We start from the raw sequence: 22,690 nt of genomic DNA on the forward strand, positions 1-22,690 counted from the left end.
TACGCCGATGATACCCAGCTATACATCTCCATCCCATGTCCAGTCAACGAAGCAGTGGAAGTGATGTGCCGGTGCCTGGAGGCTGTTGGGGCCTGGATGGGTGTCAACAAAATCAAACTCAACCCAGACAAGACAGAGTGGCTGTAGGTCTTGCCTCCCAAGAAGGACAATTCCATCTGTCCGTCCATTACCCTGGGGGGAGAACTATTGACCCCCTCAGAGAGGGTCCGCAACTTGAGCGTCCTCCTCGATCCACAGCTGACATTGGAACATCATCTTTCGGCTGTGGCGAGGAGGGCATTTGCCCAGGTTCGCCTGGTGCACCAGTTGCGGCCCTATTTGGACAGGTAGTCATTGCTCACAGTCACTCATGCCCTCATCACCTCGAGGTTCGATTACTGCAACGCTCTCTACATGGGGCTACCCTTGAAAAGTGTTCGGAAACTTCAGATCGTGCAGAATGCGGCGGCGAGAGCCATCGTGGGGCTTCCTAGATTCGGCCACGTTTCTGCAACACTCCGTGACCTGCACTGGCTGCCAATCGGTTTCTGGTCACAATTCAAAGTGTTGGTAATGACCTTTAAAGCCCTTCATGGCATTGGGCCAGAATACATCTGGAACCGCCTTCTGCCGCACGAATCCCAGTGGCCGATAAGGTCCCACAGAGTTGGCCTTCTCCGGGTCCCGTCGACCAAACAATGTCATTTGGTGGGCCCCAGGGGAAGAGCCTTCTCTATGGTGGCCCCGGCCCTCTGGAATCAATTCCCTCCAGAGATTAGAATGGCCCCCACCCTCCTTGTCTTTCGCAAATTACTCAAGACCCACCTTTGTTGCCAGGCATGGGGGAATTAGGATATTCCTTCCCCTAGGCCATTACAAGTTATGTATGGTATGTTTGTGTGTATGTTTGGTTTTTATAATAAGGGTTTTTAGTTGTTTTATTAAATTGGATTGTTACATGTTGTTTTTTATCATTGTTATTAGCCGCCCTGAGTCTGCGGAGAGGGGCGGCATACAAATCCAATAAATAATAATAATAATAATTAGTTGGATTAATAGTATTATTATGTCCTTCTATATATGCTGTGAGCCGCCCCGAGTCCTCGAAGAGAGGCGGCCTATAAATCCAATTGAACTAAACTAAACTTTACCTGCAAAAGCACATCTCAGCCTTGGGTACCCAGCACATTCTGCAGCGCTGTGATTGTGCGCTGGTGGGTGGGGTGCGCACAGGGAGAAAAAGAGCGGCTGTGTTGGAAAATTACTGTGGGCCTTTCCCAGCTTAATTTATGCCTGGCACACTCCACCCAGATCAGAGCAAGCCCCCGCACCACTCCGCTCAGCTAAAATATAATAAAGACTGATGTTTATTTATGAAACATCTGCAAATGGCAGGAACAGTTGACGGGCAGAATGGGATTAATAGCAGGGACCAAGGGAGCAACAGGCAGGGATTCGCATCAGCAGTCACTCCGTTGCTCAGTCCATCAGAACTTTCTGGAGCTGCTGGACATAAAGCCCTGAGGGATTTGGGGTTTTTTTTATCAGTTTTACGTTAGGTAACATAGAGATGAGCAGATCAGGAGACTACTTGGCGATCCTCCTTCCTTTTCTACCTGTTCAAGACAGCACCTGGAGGAAAGGGATAATGTATCCAATGGGGGTGGGTGGGGGAATAGAGATATGTCTACGGCTATTATTTACCTTTATATATAACTTAAGCCAGTGTTTCCCAACCTTGGCAATTTGAAGATATTTGGACTTCAACTCCCAGAATTCCCCAGCCAGCGAATGCTGGCTGGGGAATTCTGGGAGTTGAAGTCCAGATATCTTCAAATTGCCAAGGTTGGGAAACACTGATTTAAGCAACAGCCTTAAACCTATTCATTAGCCCCACTGGATGAAGGGGAGATGTGAGTGCACGTTAATAATAATAAATAATAATAATAATAATAATAATAATAATAATAATAATAATAATTTATTAGATTTGTATGCCGCCCCTCCCCCAGGACTCGGAGCAGCTGACAACAAACAATACCATGTACAAATCCAATATTAAAAACAATTTAAAAACCTTTATTAAGAACAATCATGCAATCCAAACCAATAAAGCAGAACAGCCGAGGGTATATCAATTTCCCCATGCCTGGCGACATAGGTGGGTTTTTAGGAGTTTACGAAAGGCAAGAAGGGTGGGGGCAGTCCTAATCTCCGGGGGAGTTGATTCCAGAGGGCTGGGGCCGCCACAGAGAAGGCTCTTCCCCTGAGTCCCGCCAGATGACATTGTTTTGTCGACGAGACCCAGAAAAGACTGACTCTGTGGGAACTGATTGGTCGCTGGGATTCGTGCGGCAGAAGGTGGTCCCAAAGATATTCTGGTCCAATGCCACGTAGAGCTTTATATGTCATAGACAACACTATGAATTGTGACCGGAAACTGATCGGCAGCCAGTTAAAAAACCCTTATAAAAATAATCATGCAACTCAAACAAACCATACATAAATTATAATAGCTAAGGGATATATTAATTTCCCCATGCCTGGCGACATAGATGAGTTTTCAGAAGTTTACAAAAGGCAAGGAGGGTGGGGGCAGTCCTAATCTCCGGGGGGGAGTTGGTTCCAGAGGGCCGGGGCCGCCACAGAGAAGGCTCTTCCCCTGGGCCCCACCAGATGGCATTGTTTAGTCAATGGGACCCGGAGAAGGCCAACTCTGTGGGGCCTATTCAGTCGCTGAGATTCGTACAGTAGAAGGTGGGGAGACAGGTAGTTTCTAAATATGATAAGTCAATAAAATTAATAAAAACTTTTATTGATTTTTTTTTTTTTAAACGGTCATGGCAGTCATCAATGTCACGTGTATGTTAAAATCCCGGAAGAGAATTTAAACCCTACTGCCCAAAAACCCACCCCAAAAATGGATATTTGGACAGCCTGCAGATATTGTAAAACAGTGGTCCCCAACGTTTTTTCCACCAGGGACCAGTTTCAGCAAGACAATTTTTCCATGGCCCGGTGGGAGCGGAAAGGGGTGTGGTTGGGGGCGGGATTAAGCATGGGGGTGCTGGTCCTCCCCACCCCTCTTTACCGCCATCGCTCTATGGCTGGCAGAACCTGCCTCCCAAGCCCTCTTGCCCAGCGGGAGCTAAGCGCTGGAGAGAGGGGGTCAGGCTGGTCCTCCTGCCTCCCCCCAGCCAAAAACGCAAAAGCCCCCCACGGCAGAAGCCAAAAGAGGCTTGAGCCTCTCGGTCCTTCCCGCCCCTCTGTCCCGTCCATCGTCCTGTGGCCGGCAGAACCTGCCTCCCGAGGCCTCTTGCCGGCGGGAGGCGAAGCGCTGGAGGGAGGGGGTGGCGGCATGAGGGCCGGCAGCTGCTGACTCCACGGACCGGTGCAACATGCCCCGCGGCCCGGTACTGGTCCGCGGCCCGGTGGTTGGGGACCCCTGTTGTAAAACACTGACCATTCAGAATCATAAAAGAGCACCTGAATTTGGCCCAGAAACTGACAGGCCAACAAACTACACTTCTTTTCATTGTAGTTCTGTGATCCTTTGAACAAGCCTGGCTGGGCCAATTAAAACTGCCAATTTCTCCCCAACATAAGCTTTTCCAGTTGTGCCAAATACCAACTGCGTTTAAGGCAACTCAAATCCAGCCCGGCGGGTGGCTGAGCCTGAATTCTATGAACTCAGATAACTGGTTGGTTGTATAAGAATTACTACTCAGCCACAGGAAGATGGAGAATCTATAGACAGCTGTGTTTCCAGGCAGCTAAGTAATGAAACCTCCCAGGTCAAATATAGTGAACCTTAGCAACTTTAAGATGTGTGGACTTCAACTCCCAGAATTCCCCAGCCATGCCCCTTAAAGTTGCTAAGGTTCAGAAACACTTCTGTAATTGGGATCCTTTTTAAGCACACAGCCAAAGTGTTTGATCAGAGCAAGCAACTCCCATCTCTCCAACGGTAACAAGAAAATTACTGTATTTTTCAGTGTATAAGATGCACCTTTTTCCTCCCTAAAAAAGGCTGATAATTTGGGCGCATCCTATATTCTGAATATAGCTTTTTCTTTCCCCCAGCCCTAACTAACTGCTAACGATCTTCCCAGCTCTTACCTTGCAGGATCTTTCATTGTTTCTCTCCACAAAGAATGTTTTCCAAGTCCTAAGTCTTTGCAGGGTTTGTTTCATTGCTCTAACTTGCTCTGAGTAAGTTTCTTTCTAGTCCTAACCAGGGGCTAACGATGTTCCCAGCCCTTACCTTGCAGGCCTTTCATTGATACTCTCTGTGAAAAATATTTTCCAAACCCTGTCTTTGATTTTTTTTCGTACTCTATTTGCTCCAAATGTTTCTTTCCCGCCCTAACCAGGTGCTAACAACGTTCCCAACTTTTACCGTCTTGCAAGCTCTTTCATTGTTACTCTCTGCAAAGAAGATTATTTTCCAAGCCCTACAACTTTGCAGGGTTTTTTCCATTGCTATACTTGCTCATACTGTTTCCTTCCAGAGGCTAACAATGTTCCCAGTTCTTACCAGCTTGCAAGCTCTTTCATTGTTCCTCACTGCAAAGAATGTTTTCCAAGCCCTAAGTCTTTGCAGTTTTCCCCCCTATTGGTCTAACTTGCTCCAAATGTTTGTTTCCAGCCCTAACCAGGTGCTAATGATGTTCCCAGCTCTTACCCGCTTGCAAGCTCTTTCAAGCTCTCTCCAAATAAGGTTTTTTTAAACCAGGGGATAAAATAATGTGCTGAAGCTGACCAGACTAAGGATGCTAACCAGATGAATACCTGGTAAGCAGATACTTTTCCCTATTTTCATCCCCAAAAACTAAGGTGCGTCTTATATTCCAGTACAACTTATACTCCAGAAAATACAGTACTCAGCCGAAGAACTGCAGCCTTTGGGCTGTAGGAGTTTCTGGAACCATTCTTATTTTGAAGCGGTCCATAAATTGGTCTCTCCCTTGGGTCCCACTCTTTAAAAAGTGCCTAACTCTTTAAAAAATTATACTTTGGTTATCCTCTGTTCTGATCTGGCCTCTACCCCCCACGCCATCCTCTTTCTCCTGGGTTAATTATGCCCTTTTGTACCTTTAATCCTTACCACCACCACCCTTTCCTGCTAGAAAGAATGGAGTGGGAACCAGCATTTTTGGGGTAGAGGTGGGGTTCTTTATTTACCCCTGTGTAGCAACCAGCAAATCAATGCAGAGGGCAGGGCAGATGTTGCCTACCCATTTTTCAGCCATTCAGAATGTTGCCTTTGAAAATAGACAATAGGGCAGCAATGGGCAAGGTACATTTGCTTGCCAGGGCTGTGTTCAGTAGCCCCAGAGCAGATGCCCCAGGTTAAGGTGTGTGGGAGGGCAACGGAGTTCTTTAAACAATCAACCTTGTCATTTGCTCCCTCCCACCCACCCCCCATCATGGCTCCAGCAGTTTCTGCCCTTTGCAGAGTTTTGCATCTGTGCAATTTTTTCCACAAAAGGTCCCTGGCTGGCGTGTTTTCTTTATGCCCCACACACCTCACCTGCAAACAGCTTTTTGCAAAGCAGTGCCAAAGCACAATGCACCTTCAGTTCTGGGCTCATTTAACCCCCCACTGGAGATTTTAAATTACACAGGAGCTGGTCAAAAAAACCTGCCACTTTGAAGCCCGTGCCAAGGAAAGCTGGTGGAACCTTCAAATGGGGCGGCCTAACGCAGCAAGCCCAGGCCTCCCACAGCCCAGCACTGAGGGTGGGGGAATGCATAGATCATGTGCCACCATCAGATCCCTAAAAGGGAAACCACATCAGCAAGGGAGCGGATGGTATTTCAGATTGAGAAATTTTTTCGGAAAATCTTTCTGAGTTTTCAGAGGTGGGCGGCATACAAATCTAATAAATTATTCTTATTCTTATTCTTATTCTTATTTCAGGGATTGATCAGAGAAGTGTATGTGATGGGGAGCATAGAAATAGGGAGCCAGCAAATCAGCAACAAAGAGAACCAATATAAAATGTTGTATCGGTGGCACTTAGCACCGAAAAGATTGGCACAGATATACAGTGGTACCTCGTCTTACGAACTTAATTCGTTCCGTGACCAGGTTCGTAAGTAGAAAAGTTCGTAAGACAAAGCAATTTTCCCCATAGGAATCAATGTAAAAGCAAATAATGCATGCAACCCCATCCCAAAAGTCACCCCTTTTGCCTTGCGCCGCTGGGAAACCCCACCTCCAGACTTCCATTGCCAGCCGAAGCATTGGGATTCCCCCCGAGCCTCCCCCCGCTGGGATTCAAAGCAGCGCCTGCAAAAATGAAGGGATTCCCAGTGAGGGGAGCCTCAGGGAAATTCCAGCAATGAAAGAACGGGCACTTCAGCTGGCAACAGAAGTCTGGAGGAGGGGATTCCCAGCGAGCGAAGGCTCAGGGAAATCCCAGCGCTTTGTCTGGCAACAGAATTCCGGAGGTGGGGATTCCCAGTGAGGGGAGGCTCAGGGAAATCCCAGCACTTTGGCTGGCAACAGAAGTCTGGAGGTGGGGATTCCCAGCGAGGGGAGGCTCAGGGAAATCCCAGCGCTTTGTCTGGCAACAGAAGTCTGGAGGAGGGGATTCCCAGCGAGGGGAGGCTCAGGGAAATCCCAGCACTTTGGCTGGCAACAGAAGTCTGGAGGAGGGGATTCCCAGCGAGCGAAGGCTCAGGGAAATCCCAGCACTTTGGCTGGCAATGGAAGTCCAGAGGTGGGGATTCCAAGTGAGGGGAGGCTCAGGGAAATCCCAGCACTTCGGCTGGCAATGGAAATCTGGAGGCGGGGCATCCCAGCGGCAGCAGCTCGGGTTCATAAGATGAAAATAGTTCGGAAGAAGAGGCAAAAAAAATCTTAAACCCCGGGTTCGTATCACGAAAAGTTCATATGAAGAGAGGTTCATAAGACGAGGTGTCACTGTACTTAAATTGTAATCAGGCATGTTGGACGTGTAAAGAAGAGCAGGGCACCTTCTTTCATCTGTAGTGGTTATGTCCCAAAGCAAAAAAGTATTGGAGGAAACTTGGAAAGTCGCTACAAGAAATAACAGATGCAGCAATTGAATTTACGCCAGAATTCTTTCTGCTAGGCATTATTAGAAATTTGTAAAAGGTGAAAGATTTATTTATTTTATTTATTTATTTATTACTTAGATTTGTATGCCGCCCCTCTCCGAAGACTCGGGGCGGCTCACAACATGTAGAAACAAATCATGGGTAATCAGACAAGTTTAAAATGTTTAAATATTAAAAACCCCATATGCTAACAGACACACACACAGACATACCATGCATAAATTAAACGTGCCCAGGGGGAGATGTTTCAGTTCCCCCATGCCTGACGGCAAAGGTGGGTTTTAAGGAGTTTACGGAAGGCAGGAAGAGCAGGGGCAGTCCTAATCTCCGGGGGGAGTTGGTTCCAGAGTGCCGGTGCCGCCACAGAGAAGGCTCTTCCCCTGGGGCCCGCCAACCGACATTGTTTAGTTGACGGAACCTGGAGAAGGCCCACTCTGTGGGACCTAATCGGTCGCTGGGATTCGTGCGGCAGGAGGCGGTCTCGGAGATATTCTGGTCCGATGCCATGAAGGGCTTTAAAGGTCATAACCAACACTTTGAATTGTGACCGGAAATTGATCGGCAGCCAATGCAGACTGCGGAGTGATGGTGAAACATGGGCATATCTAGGTAGGCCCATGACTGCTCTCGCAGCTGCATTTTGCACGATCTGAAGTTTCTGAACACTTTTCAAAGGTAGCCCCATGTAGAGAGCATTACAGTAGTCGAACCTCGAGGTGATGAGGGCATGAGTGACTGTGAGCAATGAGTCCCGGTCCAGATAGGGCCGCAACTGGTGCACCAGGCGAACCTGGGCAAACGCCCCCCTCGCCACAGCTGAAAGATGTTGTTCTAATGTGAGCTGTGGATCGAGGAGGACGCCCAAGTTGCGGACCCTCTCTGAGGGGGTCAATGATTCCCCCCCCAGGGTAATGGACGGACAGATGGAATTGTCCTTGGGAGGCAAAACCCACAGCCACTCCGTCTTATCCGGGTTGAGCTTGAGTCTGTTGACACCCATCCAGGCCCCAACAGCCTCCAGGCACCGGCACATCACTTCCACCGCTTCGTTGACTGGGCATGGGGTGGAGATGTAAAGCTGGGTATCATCCGCATATTGATGATACCTCACCCCATGTCCTTGGATGATCTCGCCCAGCGGTTTCATGTAGATGTTAAATAGCAGGGGGGAGAGGACCGACCCCTGAGGCACCCCACAAGGGAGAGACCTAGGAGTCGACCTCTGACCCCCCACTAACACCGACTGCGACCGGCCAGAGAGGTAGGAGGAGAACCACTGCAGAACAGTGCCTCCCACCCCCAGCCCCTCCAGCCGGTGCAGAAGGATACCATGGTTGATGGTATCGAAAGCCGCTGAGAGGTCAAGGAGCACCAGGACAGAGGATAAACCCCTGTCCCGGGCCCGCCAGAGATCATCCATCAACGCGACCAAAGCGGTTTCCGTGCTGTAACCGGGTCTGAAACCCGACTGCCGGGGACCTAGATAATCGGCTTCTTCCAAGGACCGCTGGAGCTGGAGTGCCACCACCTTCTCAACAACCTTCCCCATAAAGGGAAGGTTGGAGACTGGACGATAGTTATTAAGGACAGCTGGGTCCAGGGAGGGCTTCTTGAGGAGGGGGCGCACAAGCGCTTCTTTATAGAGTGATGGAAAAACTCCCCTCCCCAAGGAAGCGTTGGTAATCTCCAGGGCCCAGCTCCGTGTCACCTCCCTGCTGGCCGAAACCAACCAGGAGGGACACGGATCCAGTAAACAGGTGGCGGAACTCACAGCTCCAATGGCCTTGTCCACTTCATCAGGTGTCACCAGATCAAACTCTTCCCAGACAGGTGGACAAGTACGTGCCCCAGTCACCTCGACTGACTCGTTGTCAGTCGACTCTGTTGTACAATTGGAGTCGAGGTCGGCCCGAATCCGAGCGACTTTATCAGCGAAAAACGTGTTAAAATCCTCGGCACTACTCTGCAAGGGCTCCCCAACTCCCCCCTGATTAAGAAGGGAGCGGGTCACCCTAAACAGAGCGGCCGGGCGGGATTCCGCTGATGCAATCAAGGCGGCATGGTACGCGCATCTTGCCGCCTTGAACGACACTTTGTAAGTCTTAATAAAAGCTCTTACAAGTGTTCAATCGGATTCAGACCTACTCTTCCTCCATCGCTTCTCTAGACGTCTCTTTTGGCGTTTCAACTCCCGGAGCTCCTCGTTGAACCATGGGGCTCTACGGGGTCTAACGCCTCGGAGAGGTCGCAAAGGCGCAATCCGGTCAAGAGCCCCCGCTGCAGCCGTGTTCCAGGCCTCCGCGAGAGACTCCGCCGAACTGTGGACGAGTGCCTCTGGAATAACCCCAAGCGCCGTCTGAAAGCCCTCTGGGTCCATCAGGCATCTGGGGCGGAACATCTTCATTGGTTCCGCCTCCCTACGGGGAAGGATTGGAGCCAGGAAGTCAAGCCGTAGTAGAAAATGGTCTGACCATGACAAAGGCAATACTTCTAAGCCCCTTAGTCTCAGACCATTACTCAATTGCTCGGAAAGGAATACCATGTCAGGTGCGTGCCCTCCCTCGTGAGTCGGACCCTGTACTACTTGAGTCAGGTCCACGGCTGTCATGGTGGCCATGAACTCCTGTGCCAACCCAGAGGTTTCGCCGAGTGACGGCAGGTTGAAGTCCCCCAGGACGATGAGTCCGGGGAACTCCACCGCCAACCCGGCTACCTCCTCGAGTAGCACAGGCAGGGCTTTTGACACGCAGCTGGGAGGCAGGTACGTGAGAAATAAGCCCACCTGAACCCCTAAGTCCAACTTCATCAAGAGAGACTCGCAACCCACAATTTCCGGAGCAATGAGTCTATGCAGGCAAAGGCTCTCCCTGGCTACAATAGCCACTCCTCCCCCCCTTCCCTGGGGTCGAGGTTGATGCCATATCTGAAACCCGGCTGGGCAAATTTCAGAGAGAGGAACACCTCCCTCCGGGCCCAGCCAGGTTTCAGTAATACATGCCAGGTTGGCCTCCTCATCCAGGATCAAATCCCGGATGAGGAGAGCTTTATTTACCACCGACCTGGCATTCAGCAGCAGCAACCTGAGCCCAGGGCCAGAGTTACACTCACCACCAGTACCCAAGATTGGGCTCACAGAGCCAGAACAAGGGACTGTTATTAGGCAACGATCCCTCATTCCCCTGGAACGGCTAACTCTGTGGCCCCCGCCATATTTATACGATCTGAAGAGAAACCAGAGAAATTTGTATGTTAAAAATATTAAATGTTTAATATTGCACATTGTGACGGCCGCAAGAATTGCTTATGCAAAAAGATGGAAAGACCCACAGACACCCAGTGACAAGGAGATAATTAAAAAATTTATATAAATGTGCAGAAATGGACCAATTAACTATGGAACTGAACGATCAAAAGGACTCTGATTACTATTCCACTTGGACAAAGTGGTACAAAAGGGCACAAAAAAGAAATGCAAATCAATAATAAGAGATGGTACATTATAAATAAATATATGTAGATTAATTTAATTTAGGTTAAATTATGTGCCGATATCCCAAAAGATGAAGATATAATTAATAAGATTACTGACTGCGCTGAAATGGATATTATGACGAGGTGGTTAAAGGGACAAGAAGAATGGGAATATTACAAAATTTGGTATAGGTTTTATGATTGGTTGAATAAAAGAACATCTATGTAACAGAATATATTATATTAGATGGCATAAAATTATGTAAATTCTGTAAATAGTAGTAACATATATAGTATAGTATATGTTGCTACGAGTCTATGGAGTATATATATAGTATATGTTACTCCGAGTCTACGGAGAGAGGCGACATACAAATTAATTAATTAAATAATTAATTAAATAAATAAATAAATAAATCTTCTTTTTCTCTTTCTCTTTTTCCTAAGATGGTCTGTAAATTCTCTTTTTTTTTCTCTTTTTTTTGGGAGGGGGGAACTTCTGAGAAGAATGGAGCCGTTTTGGCTCCTATTTTTATCTTGTGTGTTTCTGCCCTTATCTTTGTTTTGTCTTGAAATAAAAAAGCTATAAAAATAAATAAAAACTCAAACAAATTGTCTAATTAAAAAAAATAAAGAAATATGTATACAAATGTATAAATACATAATATATCACAGTGAATGTAAATATATGGATGTTGACCCACCTGAAAGTATTAAGATGTAAATATTAATACTTAATATTTGAGATGTAAATATTACATCTTAATACTTAAAAATACCTTCGGGACCGTCTTCTGCCACACGAATCCCAGCGACCAATAAGGTCCCACAAAGTCAGTCTTCTCCGGTTCCCGTTGACTAAACATTGTTGTCTGGCGGGTCCCATGGAAAGAGCCTTCTCTGTGGTGGCCCCGGCCCTCTGGAATCAACTCCCCCCAGAGATTAGAACCACCCCCACGCTCCTTGCCTTTCATTAGCTACTCAAAACCCACTTATGTCACCAGGGAGAGGGGCGGCATACAAATCTAATAAATTATTAAATTTAATAATAATAATAATAATAATAATAATAATAATAATAATAATTTATTAGATTTGTATGCCGCCCCTCTCCGAAGAGTCACGGCGGCTCACAACAATAATAAAAAACAATATAACAGTGAACAAATCTAATGTTAAAAGAGGAAGATATATAAAATCCCAGCAATTAAAACCATACAACACACACATACCAAACATAAAATATAAGTACTACTTTGCTCTATTAAAGAAACTGGTAGGATATCACATCTAGTTCCAGATGAGAAACATTATAGAATGACTGTTTAATGCTAAGGGTGGGTTTTAAAAGTTCAAATACTCATTAAATACATAAACGAACTATATTTCCGCTACTTCACGGAAATTCGTTTTTCACGGGTGATCTTGGGACTCATCCCCCACGAAAAACGAGGGATCACTCTACTCCCATAATTGCTCGCGAGGCTGCACTTTGCACAGCTGAAGTCTCCGAATGCTTTTCAAGGGCAGCCCCATGAAGAGCGCCTTGCAGTAGTCAAGACTCCTCTTTAACGCTAGCAGATGCTCTGCAACTCTAAGCTCCCCACTTCTCCTGGCCTTCTTCTCTGCAGAGTCTCCTTCTCGCCCTCCTCCTGTCTCCCCTACCTTCAGGAGAAGGCCTCCCTCCTCCCCCCAACCGATCAGCAGGAAAGGAGGAGCCCGTCAATTGCTAGGAGATCCACCCTGGTGCTCTGCGGAGCCCCCCCCCCCTCCATCTCCCAGCCCTCCCACACCAGCAAAAGAGTCGGAGGAAGTTCCTCTAAGTGTTATCAAGGGCTATTTTAACCCAGAAGGTTTCCGATGCTTCTGCTGGAGGCCCAGGTTTTATTCTTCCTTCAAGAGAGGGGCAAACTCCCACCCTCACCCCAACTAGGAGGTGTGAAAAGCAATCCTCTGGCAAGGGGGATGGCCATGCCTGGCCACTAGTGGACCCTTCATAGAAGCCTCTCTGGCCTCCTGCACCAAACCCCAGGGTCTTTCTCCACACACGGCCAGATGGCCATCCACCCGCTAGTCCCATGATAATAATAATAATTAATAATAATTTATTAGATTTGTATGCCTCCCCTCTCCGAGGATTTGGAGCGGCTCACAACAGCAAAGACAATACAAGACATGACAAATCCAATATTAAGAAATAATAATAATAATAATAATAATAATAATAATAATAATAATAATAATAATAAATAAGATGATCCACTGGAACTTGTGCCGGAACTACCATTTACCAGGGGCAAAGAACTGGTGGGATCATAAGCCCAAAAAAGTGGTCGAAAATGAGCAAGCAAAACTGCTGTGGGACTTCCGACTTCAGACTGACCGAATTCTGAAGCATAACACACCAGACATTGTGATCGTGGAGAAAAAGAAAGTATGGATCATCGACATCGCAATCCCAGGGGACAGCAGAATTGAGGAGAAGCAGCTGGAGAAATTAGTGAAATACGAAGATCTAAAAATCGAGCTGCAACGACTCTGGCATAAGCCCGTGAAAGTGGTCCCAGTGGTACTTGGCACGCTGGGCACAGTACCAAAGGATCTCAGCGGACATTTGAAAACCATCAGAATTGACAAAATCTCCATCTGTCAATTGCAAAAGGCCGCTTTACTGGGATCGGCAAACATAATTCACCGCTACATCACGCAGTCCTAGGTGCTTGGGAAGCGCCCGACTGGTGATGAAATACGAAATCCAGCATAGTGTTCTCGTTTGCTGTGTTGTATTGACATAATACAATAATTTATTCATTTATTCATTTATTTATTGGATTTGAATGCCGCCCCTCTCCGGTGACTCGAGGCAGCTAACAGCAACAATAAAGCAGTGTACAATAGTAGTCTGATGTTAGAAACAATTAAAAACCCATTAATATAAAAACCCAAACATACATACATACATACCATGCATAGAATTGTAAAGGCCTAGAGGGAAAGAGGGTCTCAGTTCCCCAGTGCCTGACGGCAGAGGTGGGTTTTAAGCAGCTTACGAAAGGCAAGGAGGGTGGGGGCAATTCTAATCTTTGGGGGAAAGTTGGTTCCAGAGGGCCAGGGCCGCCACAGAGAAGGCTCTTCCCCTGGGCCCCGCCAAGCGACATTCCTTAGTTGATGGGACCCAGAGAAGACCCACTCTGTGGGACCTAACTGGTCGCTGGGATTCGTGCAGCAGAAGGCGGTCCCTGAGATAATCTGGTCCGGTGCCATGAAGGGCTTTATAATAATAATGATACTAGTAAAAGAGAAACATTAGGACAGGGGACGGAAGGCACGCTGGTGCACTTGTGCACGCCCCTTACTGACCTCTTAGGAATCGGGAGAGATCAACAGTGGAAAGTCCAGTTCCTGCCTTCTAAACCTCACATCCGCCTGCCGGGACAGAGTCCAGCAGGGAAAGCCAAGGTCTTCTAGAGGGAACCTGGGGGGACCTCACCTCCTCCCAGATGGAAGCGCCAACCCCTTCCAAGCTTTCTCGGCTCCCTTCAAGAGGCTCCCACTCACCTCCTGCTGCTTCCTCTCCCCTAGTTAAATCCAGAGCTTCACCTCCTTTGGAAACGGCATTCAGCCCTTTCCATTACACCAGGGGGAGGACGGGGGAGGGGAGGGAGAATCCGATCCATTTTATTCACTTTGCAAAATTATCTCCTTCACTATTCCTCCCCCTTGCCCCCCCCCTCCACCCTTCCCAGCAGCAGCAGATCCACCTGACACTCTCTTGACACTTGGCAAGACTTGCAAATTATCATCCCGGGGAGAGAAGAAAGGAGCCCCTCCTTCCTCCCGCCATTAATCCTGCTATTAGACTTTCTCTCTGGCTTTGACAATAGGGAGCACCTGACTTAGAAGCACCCAACCCAACTCAAGGCCTGGGGGGGGGGGAGAGACAGGTTGTTGCCAGGGCAACCCCTTGGGATGATCCAGTTGCCTCTCGGAGGGGTCCACAAATTGCCCCGTCGAAGGGAGGTGACTTTCCCAGCAGACAAGGAAGAGGTAGGTGGGGAACTGGCTCAGGAGAGTCAACCCACAAGCAGCATTACCTGCACACAGGTGTGTACAAGTGTGTACTCAGCTACAGGGTGCGTTCCAAAAGTAATGCAATTATTTTTTAAAAATTAATTTATTGAACAGATTTGCACAAACACATAAAATTCTTCAAAGTACTGTCTGTCCTTGGGCCTCTACACATTTTTTCCAGCAACTCTGCCATGACCGGTACGCGCCCTGGAAGGCGTCTTTGGGGACCTCTCGCAAGGTCTTCATCACGGCTGATTGGATCTCTTCTATGGACGAAAAACGGGTTCCTTTCAGGGCTGGGAACAAAAAGAAGTCTGCTGGGGCAACGTCAGGACTATGGGAGGGTGGGGCAGCGTTGGCACCTGGTGTTTGGCCAGGAACTCGCGGACTTGTAGCGTGTTGTGGCAAGGCGTGTTGTTGTGGTGGAGTTGCCAGGTAGCCGAGATGTCTTTTCTCGTCCTGATGACCCTTTTTCGGAGTCTTTCCAGCACATCCATGTAGTAGGCAGCATTAACTGTCTGTCCTTGAGGAACAAACTCCTTATGGACCACTCCTTTACTGTCGAAAAAGACAATGAGCATTGTTTTCACTTTTGATCTGCTCATTCTTGCCTTTTGGGGCTTGGGGGACTGGTCGGTGTGCCACTCAGAGCTTAGGTGTTTTGTTTCTGGGTCGTATTTAAAAACCCAGGTTTCATCACCAGTGATGACAGTGTCCAAATAATCAGGTTCAATTTCTATGCATTGCAAAAGTTCACTTGAAATTTCCAATTCCATTTTTTTCGTGACACGGTCAGCGCGCAGAGGTTTACAATAACTGACGTCCTGCCGCTTCCACAGCTTGGAGAGCATTGAGACCAGTTTTGCAGCAAAGCTTAGCGTCCCCCCCCCCCCCACCTATTCCAAGTGCTTCAGTCCCACTCCCACCAATAAAAGAGGTGCGGGAAATTCAATTGCATTATTTTTGGAACGTAGCCTGTGCATCTTGTCAAACTCAATGAGGAACTGAAGAGTGCCTATGGAGATTCTCAGTAATCCAGCTCATGGTTATCACAAAGATGTTTTTGCAAGAGGAAACCGAATGTTCTGGGTTTTTGCTTTGAAGATGTTTCACTTCTTATCCAAAAAGCTTCTTCAGCTCTGGGAGCTTCTTGGATGAATTCCTGGAGGGGTCTGTAATATGGTAAATGATTTAGCTTTACTAGATAAATGGTCAAAGCAATGGAAACTGCAGTTTAATGTTTCCAAATGTAAAATAATGCACTTGGGGAAAAGGAATCCTCAGTCTGAGTATTGTATTGGCAGTTCTGTGTTAGCAAATACTTCAGAAGAAAAGGATTTAGGGGTCATGATTTCTGACAGTCTCAAAATGGGTGAACAGTGCAGTCAGGCGGTAGGGAAAGCAAGTAGGATGCTTGGCTGCATAGCTAGAGGTATAACAAGCAGGAAGAGGGAGATTATGATCCCGCTATATAGAATGCTGGTGAGACCACATTTGGAATACTGTACTGTGTTCAGTTCTGGAGACCTCACCTACAAAAAGATATTGACAAAATTGAACGGGTCCAAAGACGGGCTACAAGAATGGTGGAAGGTCTTAAGCATAAAACGTATCAGGAAAGACTTAATGAACTCAATCTGTATAGTCTGGAGGACAGAAGGAAAAGGGGGGACATGATCGAAACATTTAAATATATTAAAGGGTTAAATAAGGTTCAGGAGGGAAGTGTTTTTAATAGGAAAGTGAACACAAGAACAAGGGGACACAATCTGAAGTTAGTTGGGGGAAAGATCAAAAGCAACATGAGAAAATATTATTTTACTGAAAGAGTAGTAGATCCTTGGAACAAACTTCCAGCAGACGTGGTAGATAAATCCACAGTAACTGAATTTAAACATGCCTGGGATAAACATATATCCATTGTAAGATAAAATACAGAAAATAGTATAAGGGCAGACTAGATGGACCATGAGGTCTTTTTCTGCCGTCAGACTTCTATGTTTCTATGTTAATTGCAAAGGAAAGAAAAAATCAGAAATCCAGCTGGTTCAAAACCCATAAGTTAACCAATCACAACAACATGCGTCATCAAAAAAGCACAACAAAGAATGTTCTTTCTGCGCCAATTCAGGAAGCACAAACTGCCCAAGGAGCTGCTGGTCCAGTTCTACAGAGGAATCATTGAGTCTGTCATCTGCACCTCTATAACTGTCTGGTTTGGTGCTGCAACCCAACAAGACCGACACAGGCTTCAGAGGAGAATCAGAACTGTAGAAAGAACAATGGCTGCCAACCTGCCTTTCATTGAGGGCATGCATACTGCACAAGTCAAAAAGAGAGCTGTGAAAATATTTACTGACCCCTCTCATCCTGGACACAAATTGTTTCAACTCCTACCCCCCAAAACGTCGCTACAGAGCACTGCACTCCGATTTAAGTATTGCCCACAAGATCATATGCTGCAAAGTCCTACCGGTCAATGACTACTTCAGCTTCAACCGCAACAACACAAGAGCACACAACAGATTTAAACTTAATATTAATCGCTCCAAACTTGACTGTAAAAAACATGACTTTAACAATCGAGTTGTGGAACTCATTACCGGACTCAATAGTGTCAACCCCTAACCCCCAACATTTCTCCCTTAGACTCTCCACGATTGACCTCTCCAGGTTCCTAAGAGGCCAGTAAGGGGCGTACATAAGTGCACTGGTGTGCCTATCGTCCCCTGTCCAATTGTCTTTCCTTTATCTCATATATCATATATATTTTCTTCCTCTCATATATTTTCTCTTCTATTTTATATATTATCTTTATATATATTACTTCATGCCTATTCTCTTCCATATGTATTGTGTATTGGACAAAGAATAAATAATTAAAAATAATAATAATAAAGACAACTAGACACAAGAACAGTTTTTTCCACGAACGCCATCACTCTGCTAAACAAATAATTCCCTCAACACTCTCAGACTTTTTACTAAGTCTGCACTTCTATTTCTACTAGTTTTTTCTCATCATTCCTATCCCCCATCTCCTCCCACTTAGGACTGTATGACTGTCACTTGTTTTATTAATATTGATTGTTTCTTCATTGCTTATTGACCCCTATGACAATCATTAAGTGCTGTACCACAGGATTCTTGACAAATGTATCTTTTTCTTTTATGTACACTGAGAGCATCTGCACCAAGACAAATTCCTTGTGTGCCCAATCACACTTGGCAATAAAGAATTCTATTCTATTCTATTCTATTCTAACATATCATTCATACAATTTGGCAAGGATAGTTGTGAATTCACAGGGCCCCTTCCGGCAAAGCCAGGTCTTCACAGCCTTTTGGGAGGCCAGTAGGGTGGGAGCAGTATGGACATCGGGGGAGAGTTGATTCCATAGAGCCGGGGCAGCCACAGAGAAGGCCCTCCCCCGAGGCCCTGCCAATCTGCATTGCTTAATCAACAGGGCCTGGAGGAGGCTGACTCTGTGTGCTCTTATTGGTCTCTGGGAGGTATGCAGTAGAAGATAGTCCATAAGTTTGTAAATATTTTGGCCCTGATCCATGTAGGGCTTTATACCCGTGTTTCCCCGAAAGTAAGACAGTGTCTTACTTTCTTTTTACCCCCAAAAGCCCCACTACGTCTTACTTTCAGGGTATGTCTTACACTGGAAAAAAATTGAAAGGGTCGTGTTCCCGAAGGCATCTCCCCAGAGTCCAGAAGGGCAGCCGCGGGACAGGAGCCTCGTGAGCCCTTTTCCAAGTTCAACCTCAGGGCTCCAAGCGGCGTGCACGCGTGGAGCCACAGACGCGTGTCGGGGAAGCGTGTGTCTGGAGGGGAGGAGCCGCTCTGCGCAGTTGGGCAGCCCCACCTGCCTGCCGGAAAGGAGGCAGGCGAAGGAGGGCGCAGCTCCGGCCGCTCGCCTCGGAGCTGGTCGGCCTCGCTGGCCGCTTGCAGCCGAGCCTCGGCAGGACTCGGTTGCTGGGACGAGCGCCTTCGCTGCAAGCCGCCGCCCGCTCGGCTCGCTTCGGACCAGCGCCATCCTTCGCTTTGCCAAGCCGGGGAAGAGGCGGTGGCGCCGCGGCGAGGCGAAGGCGAGGGGCGCGCGGGGAGCTTGGAAGCGACGTCATTGGGCTCCCCCCGGCAATACCCCCGTGTTTCCCCGAAAGTAAGACATGTGTCTTACTTTTGGGGTACGGCTTATATTAGCCGACCCCCCCTGAAACCCCCGATACGTCTTACAATTGGGGGTGTCTTACTATCGGGGAAACAGGGTAGGTAATAAATTTGCCACAAGAGACCCCACAGCTGCTTTCTGGGGTGGCAGGCAGATTCCTCTTTGCTTCCAATCCATAAACAGCCAACAAAGCTCCTGGCTTCTCCCCACTCCAGCAAGAGAATGAAATAGAAGAAAATCCACAGGAAATATGCAGCTGGGGGACTCTGCCTGCCTCCTCCCGAATTGTTGTGGCTGCAGGCTGGTGGGGGTGATTGATCTGACCCAGTGCAGGGAAGATGCTATAGGAGGGTGAGGAATTTGGGCAGAGAAGAGAGGGAACCAAGGAGGAGGAGGAGGGCGGAGAGGAGGCCTTGGGCATAGACACAACAGCCTTAGTAAACCTGAAGGCCAGTTTGCCTGCAGATTGAGAATTCACTACCTACATGAAAATATTTATAAAAAGTTCGCTTAAGTACGTGAGCCAAAGGAAAGAGTTGGCTGCTAGTATTTCTTTTTCTTTTCTTTTCTGACTTGTCTTTTTTCTTTCTTTCTTTTTTCTCTATTAGTCACTTAATTGATTTAAAATGTTTATAGAAAACAAGAGGAGACCGGGAACTCCTGAAATGTAAACCAAAGAATCTCAACCAATGTTAAGCATGTTTGTCAATTCTGTTTATTTTAATTGTTTAAATAAAGTCTTATAAATCAATCAATCAATCAATCAATCTGAAGGCCAACCCTCACCCTCACCAAGCCTTTCTCTAAAAAAGGATTGACCACAGAAACAATCCTTAAGAAAAGGTACCATTTAATCCAGGAGAATCCTGGCTGGTCCTCCCTTCATCTGCTTGTTGACTTCTCAGCCCCTGACGTTAGATGAGTGTGAAGGTTATCTTCAAACAAGGTTAGTTTTGACTAATTTCCTTTTATTTTATTTACATCCAAGGAGCTGCAGATACAGTTCTACAGAGGAATCATTGAGTCTATAATCTGCACCTCCGTAACTGTCTGGTTTAGTTCTGCAACCCAACAAGACCGACACAGACTTCAGAGGACAATCAGAACTGCAGAAAAAACAATGGCTGCCAACCTGCCTTCCATTGAGGACCTATAGACTGCACGAGTCAAAAAGAGGGCGGGGAAAATATTTACTGACCCCTCGCATCCTGGACGCAAACTGTTTCAACTCCCACCCTCAAAATGATGCTATAGAGCACTGCACCCCAGAACAACTAGACACAAGGGCAGGCAGGGCAAAAGGTGGCAGGGAACCGCCATGACAGGCACACGGGAGGGGGGGAACGGGGGGGAGCAGGAAGAATGGCAGCGGAAAGCGGCCACATTATTATTATTATTATTATTATTATTATTATTATTATTATATATATTATAATTATATATAATAATTAGATTTGTTTGCCACCCCTCTCCGCAGACTCAGGGTGGCTCACAACAGCAATAAAATAGTGTACAATGAACAAATCTAATATTTTAAAAATATCTAAAAACCCATTATTTTAAAAACATACAACACAAGCATACCATATATAAAAATATATAAGCCTGGGGGAGGAAGTTTGCGAAAGGCAAGGAGGGTGGGGCAATCCTAATCTCCAGGGGCAGCTAGTTCCAGAGGGTCAGGGCCGCCACAGAGAAGGCTCTTCCCCTGGGTCCCGCCAGACGACACTGTTTAGTCGACGGGACCCAGAGAAGGCCAACTCTGTGGGACCTAACTAGTCACTGGGATTCGTGCGGCAGAAGGCAGTATCGGAGATATTCACTTACCTTTTTTTAGGCTATTTCTGGGGGGGTTTTGCTTCTGCGCATGCGCAGAAGCGAAAAAAACCAGAAATCTCATCCTCGCCCGAGATTATGCTTCTGCGCATGAGCAGAAGCCGAATCCTGTGGGGGGGCACGCACCTGTAGAGCGTGCGAGCACACAGGGGATACACATGCTCCCAGCCTGTTCCGGTAGGGCTGGGAATGGTAGCCCACCCCTGTGTCAAACTATTCATTAAGTCTGCACTCCTATTACTTGTCTCATTGTTCCCATGTCCTCCCACTAATGACTGTAGGACTGTAACTTTTTTGCTTATATCCTTACAATTTATATTGACTGGTTCCTAATATGATTTTATTGCTTGCTTATACCTTGACTGTCATTAAGTGTTTTTAACCTCATGATTCTTGACAAATGTATCTTTTCTTTTATGTACACTGAGAGCATCTGCACCAAAGACAAATCTCTTGTGTGTCCAATCACCCTTTTTTATTGGTTTGTTTGTTTGCTTGTTTGTTTGTTTTGTCAAGTATATATTGGTGGTCTACAAAGAATAGAATAGAATAGAATAGAATAGAACTTTTTTTTTATTGGACAAACACAAAATATGATTTTAATAACCGAATAGTTGATGCATGGAACTCACTACCAGACTGTGTAGTACCGTGTTTCCCCAAAAATAAGACGTCCCCAGAAAGTAAGGCATGTCCGAGGTTTTGCAGAATTTGTTAATATAAGGCACCCCCCGAAAATAAGGCGCAGTGGTGGTACCGTAATATGCTTCCTTTCTTCCTCCCCCCTCCCTCCTCCATGCCTGGTTTTACTTAACCCCAAAACTGAGCTGCTTGGTGGCTCACAGGACCTCTGCCGCCGCAGATCTTACCACCGTGTCTTCTCTTGGCCGCCACGGAGGCAGGAGGTGCAATCTGGGCAGCGGCAGCCAAGGCTCAGCCCCCTCGCCGAACCCGTCTTTTTTTGGCACTGTGCCACTTGGGGAGGAACCCTCAGTGGCCATGAGCGTGCCTCCAGATCCGGAGGCAGAAGACAGCCCGACGGATGGGCGGCTACCCGCCTGCCGCAGCAAAGGGGGCTGCCGGTTTGGGCTGGTCAGCGTCGGGAGCTTCTCCTCCGATGCCACCGCCGATTTTGCTGCTGCCAATTTCGCTGCCGCCGAGCCTCTCAGCTATCTGGTGGCCCACGTGTCTTCTGTCGGTCGCAGTGGCAGCAGGGGCAGTAAGGCTCTTAAAGTGGAGCGTACCAACGCTCCAAGAATTAAAGGGGAAGGATCGGAATATAAGGCACCCCCCGAAAATAAAACGTAGCACAACTTTTGGAGCAAAAATTAGTATAAGACAGTGTTTTATTTTCGGGGAAACACGGTATTATCACCTAACCCCCAAAACTTTACCCTTAGACTGTCCACTGTTGTCCTCTCCTGATTCCTAGGAGGTCAGTCAGGGGCGTGCATAAATGCACCAGCGTGACTTCCGTCCCCTGTCCTAATGTTTCTCTTTTACTAGTATCATGTATATAAACATTGCTACATCTTTGTATACCACCAATACATACTGGACAAAACAGACAAACAAACAAATAAATAAATGACTATTACATTTACTGGATTTATAAACTTAAAACGATGAAATTGAGTAAGAATAATGAAGAGGAATTTCTGATTTGAAGCCTGAGCACCAATTTAGGGGGGAAAGAGCGTGTGTAACTCTCAGACCTTTTCTCTTTACTGGACAAATAACGTGGATTAAACTCCATTGTTAAAATGACACCATCTGGAAACAAAGAAGTGGAAAGTATATCCCAGGATATTTAGAATTTTGATAAACAGCAGGTGGGAACGAAATACTTCAAATTATCAATCGTATAGAATTAAAACTGGAACATATAATTTAAAAAGTGACAAATGCTATTGAGACGAATGAAGACAATAAAGAGAACTTTGGAAGACTGAAAGAAACAGAGGAAACAAGAAGAAAGCAACAAGAAAGAAAACACAACAAGGGGATTATTGAAAGAAGAGAAGAGAGGAGTAAGAAGAAAGAAA

At 46.8% G+C, this 22,690-nt stretch overlaps 1 protein-coding gene and 1 long non-coding RNA gene across 2 annotated transcripts in view; one reads left to right on the plus strand and one right to left on the minus strand.

The window, feature by feature from the left end:
• The window catches only part of PRKCB (protein kinase C beta), a 273,710-nt gene that overhangs the window by 189,163 nt on the left and 61,857 nt on the right, over positions 1-22,690 (minus strand). The gene's annotated exons all lie outside the window — the stretch shown is intronic.
• Positions 19,622-22,690, plus strand: part of LOC139172108 (uncharacterized) — a 35,418-nt gene continuing 32,349 nt past the window's right edge. Inside the window, exon 1 of the long non-coding RNA XR_011559838.1 lies at positions 19,622-19,755. This is a non-coding gene — a long non-coding RNA (uncharacterized lncRNA). The remainder of the gene's footprint in view (positions 19,756-22,690) is intronic.

The sequence above is a fragment of the Erythrolamprus reginae genome, chromosome 9 (genome assembly GCF_031021105.1).
Source record: "Erythrolamprus reginae isolate rEryReg1 chromosome 9, rEryReg1.hap1, whole genome shotgun sequence".
NCBI classification, from domain to species: Eukaryota; Metazoa; Chordata; class Lepidosauria; order Squamata; family Dipsadidae; genus Erythrolamprus; species Erythrolamprus reginae.